Source organism: Sesamum indicum, linkage group LG3 (genome assembly GCF_000512975.1).
Source record: "Sesamum indicum cultivar Zhongzhi No. 13 linkage group LG3, S_indicum_v1.0, whole genome shotgun sequence".
Classification (NCBI taxonomy): Eukaryota; Viridiplantae; Streptophyta; class Magnoliopsida; order Lamiales; family Pedaliaceae; genus Sesamum; species Sesamum indicum.
In genome coordinates, this window is record NC_026147.1 from 10,015,900 (window position 1) to 10,022,275 (window position 6,376).

Sequence of the window (6,376 nt, forward strand, 5' to 3'; positions counted from 1 at the left end):
TTTTTGCGTTTTTATTAGTTAGTGTTGGTAGATTAGTTGGCAATGACGTGGCAATCCATTAGTTAGTCAATTTTGCTTAGTTACTGTTTTCCTTCTTCGTTTCACGCCTTCTGTATCTATATTTAAACATGCTGCTGTACTCCTTTTTGAATAGAATGAAGAATTCAGTTCTATCCTCTCTCATTCTGCAAATATCTTAACAGTGTATGGAGCATTCCATATTGAATTTTATCATGGTATTAGAGCCATCGATTTGATGGTCTCTGCATACTGAATATTTTTGCTTTGATTGAAGTCTGTTCAATTGAATATGAGGATGACGAGTTCATCATCTGAAATGCCTGAGGCACCGTTCACTATGACTGGTGCTGGAAGTGAATATACGACAATAAGAATGCTGAGCCTGGAGTCACAAGGTATGGTGATGGTTTCTGCTCCTTTTAATGGCAACAATTGGTTATCCTGGAGCCGATCTGTGCGTATAGCGCTGGAAAGTAAAGACAAGCTCAGCTTCATTGACGGCTCAGGAATTAGACCTGCAATTGGAACTCCACAGTACAAGCAATGGAGAATCACGGATTGTATGGTGCGAACTTGGATCCTAAACACTATCTCTAAGGATCTAGTGAATGCATATCTGTATGCGAATTCGTCACGAGACTTGTGGATGGAACTCGAAGCTCGATACGGTGAGTGTGATGGAACCCTACTCTACAAGTTACAACGGGAGATCAGCTCCATTTCGCAAGGAAACATGAGCGTGACTGGGTATTATACGAAACTAAAACAGCTATGGGACGAACTTATATGTCTGATGCCCCCTGCTATATGTTCCTGTAGATTGTGTGTTTGTGGATGTAACAAAACAAAAGCAGAACAGTGATGCAAGTCAGTTAATACAATTTCTTATGGGGCTAAATGATTCATATGATACCATACGTAGTCAGATCTTGGTGCTTGAACCACTACCACTTGTCAACAAGGCCTATTCCATGGTGCTAAGGGTGGAGAGGCAGAGGATGGTAAATTCAGAATATTCAGACGTCGGAGATGCATCTGCCATGAAGGCGTACGAGTACAAACATAACATTGCTCCTAAGAACATTACTAGAGGCAAGGGACCAATGGACAAACGACATCTCTTTTGTGAGCATTGCAATAGAAGTAGACATAATAAGGAGTCATGCTTCAAACTTCACGGTTTTCCGGATTGGTATAAAGAGCTGCGTGATCAGCGAAAAAAACAAAACAACAATGGGCGTGCCTATGCTGCGGCAGATGCAGCGCAATCTTCAATTGAACCTTCAAACTCCAATGGTGTTCAATTGATGTTTGAGCTACTGGATGCACTACGTATGGTTCAAAGGAATATTCCTCAAGATCCGGTAAATGTACACTTCGCACAAGTTGAAGAAATGGCAGGTATGAGTGTGGAGTATTCTAATTCGGCTGGTTGTATCTCTAGCTCTTGGATTGTAGACACAGGAGCCACGAGCCACATGTGTGGTGATGTGAAATTATTTCAGTCCCTTACAACTCTCAAGACTTCTAAACGAATTCACCTACCTAATGACAGTATCACTTTAGCCACACAAAGTGGCGACATTTAGCTTTCTCCCACACTCACCCTCACAGACGTGCTTCTTGTTCCTAGTTTTAATCACAACCTCCTTTCCGTTTCGCAGCTATGTAATTCGCATAATTTCAGCTTCTCATTTCATAATTCCTTTTGCGTGATGCAGGACCTGAAAGCTGATCGAATCTTGGCCATAGGAAAGCAACATAAGTCTCTCTACTACCTGGAGCCTTTTTTTTTGTCTCTGCTTCTACACACACTAATCCAACTACTGTACATGCTTTGTACTCTTCATCTGCTAGTGATAAAAATGATTTTAGCCTGTGGCACCAAAGATTGGGGCATTCTTCACCTGATGTAATGAAACACATTGTTGCATTGCATATTCCAAAACCTCATAAAGAGCATATTTGTAACATTTGTCCTTTGGCCAAACAGACGCGTGTCCCTTTTCCTTTAAGCACTTCTAATTCTATCTCTTGTTTTGACCTTATTCACGTTGATATCTGGGGTCCTTATAAACGGGCTACATTATCACGGGCTACATTATCAGGAGCTCACTATGTTCTAACCATCATTGATGACTTTTCTAGAGCTACATGGACATTCTTAATGCGTCATAAGTCTCAAACACTTATAACCTTAACCACCTTCTTTGCACAAATCCTCACTCAATTCAGCTGCAAAATCAAAGTTGTTAGAACTGACAACGGCTCTGAATTTCTGAGTTCTCAGTGCCAGTTTTTCTTCCAAAACCAAGGTGTTATCCATCAAAAATCCTGCACTTATATGCCCCAACAAAATGGGGTGGTCGAACGCAAACATAGACACTTGTTAGAGGTAGCCCGTGCACTCATGTTTCAATCTCATCTACCCAACATCTTCTGGGGAGATTCCATCTTAACAGCAACTCACATCATCAAGCTTCCCTCTTCCATTCTCAGTTGGAAATCACCATTCGAAATTCTTCATAACTCACCCCTAGCTATAAGAACCTTAAGACTTTCGGTTGTCTTTGTTATGCTTCTAATATTCATCCTAGTAAATCCAAGTTTGATCATCGAGCTTTTGAGTGTGTATTTTTAGGTATTTTCCTCCATCCCCATGAGCCGCCATGGTCCGTAATCGTCCAAATAGAGGTGTGTTGTAGGCGTCCCTGGTACAGCCATTCAACCCAAATCGATGTCCTGTCGCATCTAATGACATCACATAGTTTTTTTGTCATCAATGCATGGTTCAAGGTATTGATATCCTTGAATCCAAGTCCTCCCTCCTCCTTAGGTCGGCATATATCTTTCCAAGCAACCTTGGCATAGCTACTATTCGTCGTTCCCTTCCACAAGAAAGTTCGCAACCTTTTCTCAATTTCATTAATAACTTTCTTAGGTAATATAAATGCCGATGCCCAATAAAGACTCAGTGATATAAGTACAGATTTTATAATTTGTACTCTACCAGCATAAGATATAGTGGTACCTTCCCATCCAGCAATCCGTTTGTCAATCTTCAGTAATAGTGGCGTTTCACGCCTTCTGTATCTATATTTAAACAGGCTGCTGTACTCCTTTTTTAATAGAATGAAGAATTCAGTTCTATCCTATTCTGCAAAGCAAATATCTTAACAGTGTATGGAGCATTCCATATTGAATTTTATCATGGTATTAGAGCCATCGATTTGATGGTCTCTGCATACTGAATATTTTTGCTTTGATTGAAGTCTGTTCAATTGAATATGAGGATGACGAGTTCATCATCTGAAATGCCTGAGGCACCGTTCACTATGACTGGTGCTGGAAGTGAATATACGACAATAAGAATGCTGAGCCTGGAGTCACAAGGTATGGTGATGGTTTCTGCTCCTTTTAATGGCAACAATTGGTTATCCTGGAGCCGATCTGTGCGTATAGCGCTGGAAAGTAAAGACAAGCTCAGCTTCATTGACGGCTCAGGAATTAGACCTGCAATTGGAACTCCACAGTACAAGCAATGGAGAATCACGGATTGTATGGTGCGAACTTGGATCCTAAACACTATCTCTAAGGATCTAGTGAATGCATATCTGTATGCGAATTCGTCACGAGACTTGTGGATGGAACTCGAAGCTCGATACGGTGAGTGTGATGGAACCCTACTCTACAAGTTACAACGGGAGATCAGCTCCATTTCGCAAGGAAACATGAGCGTGACTGGGTATTATACGAAACTAAAACAGCTATGGGACGAACTTATATGTCTGATGCCCCCTGCTATATGTTCCTGTAGATTGTGTGTTTGTGGATGTAACAAAACAAAAGCAGAACAGTGATGCAAGTCAGTTAATACAATTTCTTATGGGGCTAAATGATTCATATGATACCATACGTAGTCAGATCTTGGTGCTTGAACCACTACCACTTGTCAACAAGGCCTATTCCATGGTGCTAAGGGTGGAGAGGCAGAGGATGGTAAATTCAGAATATTCAGACGTCGGAGATGCATCTGCCATGAAGGCGTACGAGTACAAACATAACATTGCTCCTAAGAACATTACTAGAGGCAAGGGACCAATGGACAAACGACATCTCTTTTGTGAGCATTGCAATAGAAGTAGACATAATAAGGAGTCATGCTTCAAACTTCACGGTTTTCCGGATTGGTATAAAGAGCTGCGTGATCAGCGAAAAAAACAAAACAACAATGGGCGTGCCTATGCTGCGGCAGATGCAGCGCAATCTTCAATTGAACCTTCAAACTCCAATGGTGTTCAATTGATGTTTGAGCTACTGGATGCACTACGTATGGTTCAAAGGAATATTCCTCAAGATCCGGTAAATGTACACTTCGCACAAGTTGAAGAAATGGCAGGTATGAGTGTGGAGTATTCTAATTCGGCTGGTTGTATCTCTAGCTCTTGGATTGTAGACACAGGAGCCACGAGCCACATGTGTGGTGATGTGAAATTATTTCAGTCCCTTACAACTCTCAAGACTTCTAAACGAATTCACCTACCTAATGACAGTATCACTTTAGCCACACAAAGTGGCGACATTTAGCTTTCTCCCACACTCACCCTCACAGACGTGCTTCTTGTTCCTAGTTTTAATCACAACCTCCTTTCCGTTTCGCAGCTATGTAATTCGCATAATTTCAGCTTCTCATTTCATAATTCCTTTTGCGTGATGCAGGACCTGAAAGCTGATCGAATCTTGGCCATAGGAAAGCAACATAAGTCTCTCTACTACCTGGAGCCTTTTTTTTTGTCTCTGCTTCTACACACACTAATCCAACTACTGTACATGCTTTGTACTCTTCATCTGCTAGTGATAAAAATGATTTTAGCCTGTGGCACCAAAGATTGGGGCATTCTTCACCTGATGTAATGAAACACATTGTTGCATTGCATATTCCAAAACCTCATAAAGAGCATATTTGTAACATTTGTCCTTTGGCCAAACAGACGCGTGTCCCTTTTCCTTTAAGCACTTCTAATTCTATCTCTTGTTTTGACCTTATTCACGTTGATATCTGGGGTCCTTATAAACGGGCTACATTATCACGGGCTACATTATCAGGAGCTCACTATGTTCTAACCATCATTGATGACTTTTCTAGAGCTACATGGACATTCTTAATGCGTCATAAGTCTCAAACACTTATAACCTTAACCACCTTCTTTGCACAAATCCTCACTCAATTCAGCTGCAAAATCAAAGTTGTTAGAACTGACAACGGCTCTGAATTTCTGAGTTCTCAGTGCCAGTTTTTCTTCCAAAACCAAGGTGTTATCCATCAAAAATCCTGCACTTATATGCCCCAACAAAATGGGGTGGTCGAACGCAAACATAGACACTTGTTAGAGGTAGCCCGTGCACTCATGTTTCAATCTCATCTACCCAACATCTTCTGGGGAGATTCCATCTTAACAGCAACTCACATCATCAAGCTTCCCTCTTCCATTCTCAGTTGGAAATCACCATTCGAAATTCTTCATAACTCACCCCTAGCTATAAGAACCTTAAGACTTTCGGTTGTCTTTGTTATGCTTCTAATATTCATCCTAGTAAATCCAAGTTTGATCATCGAGCTTTTGAGTGTGTATTTTTAGGTTACATGCCTCATCAAAAGGGATATACACCATCTTCCCTTCTCTCTCTCTCTCTCTCTATTTATATATATATATTAAATATATTTTTTCTAGATATATTTGTATATATTTAATTTAATTATATATATTTTAATTATAATTTAGTTAATTTAAACTATTAATTTGAATAAGATGAAATCTAGTCCATTGATTTATTGGTTAAATTTAAACTTTAAATTAAAAATAAAATTCAATAATTTTTAAATAAGGGTATAAATATCAATTTAAATTTTAAAATAAAAAATAATGCATGTAATACACAAAATGAGTTAGGAGTATTTTGTTTTAATCTTTATAATATAGGGTGATAAATTATTTATTTTTCTTAACTTGGAAGGGTAAATTGTATTTAACTCTTCCTTAAATATTTGTAATCTTAATGAAATACTTATAATAAGGAATGTTCGTAATTTATGCAAATCTCAGGGGTCTCTTGTAATTTAATCTAATTCAAATTAATTTGTTTTTTCTTTCTGACCCCCCAAAAACATTAAATTCAATTTCCATGCCATAACGTGAATGATACTAATAAATACACGGAAAAAGAAACCGAATAACAGTCGGAGCCTATTGTTTTCTTCTCAGTTTCTTCTTGGCTCAGTTCTCCTTCCTGCACTTATCCCATATTCCATGGAGAGCGAGGGATTCTTGATGGGTATGTGTTTGCGGATTTGCAG

At 39.3% G+C, this 6,376-nt stretch overlaps 1 protein-coding gene across 1 annotated transcript in view; it reads left to right on the forward strand.

The window, feature by feature from the left end:
* The window catches only part of LOC105157948 (probable xyloglucan 6-xylosyltransferase 5), a gene marked incomplete in the record, with an annotated part of 3,379 nt that continues 3,158 nt past the window's right edge, over positions 6,156 to 6,376 (forward strand). Inside the window, 1 exon segment of the mRNA XM_011074496.2 lies at positions 6,156 to 6,376.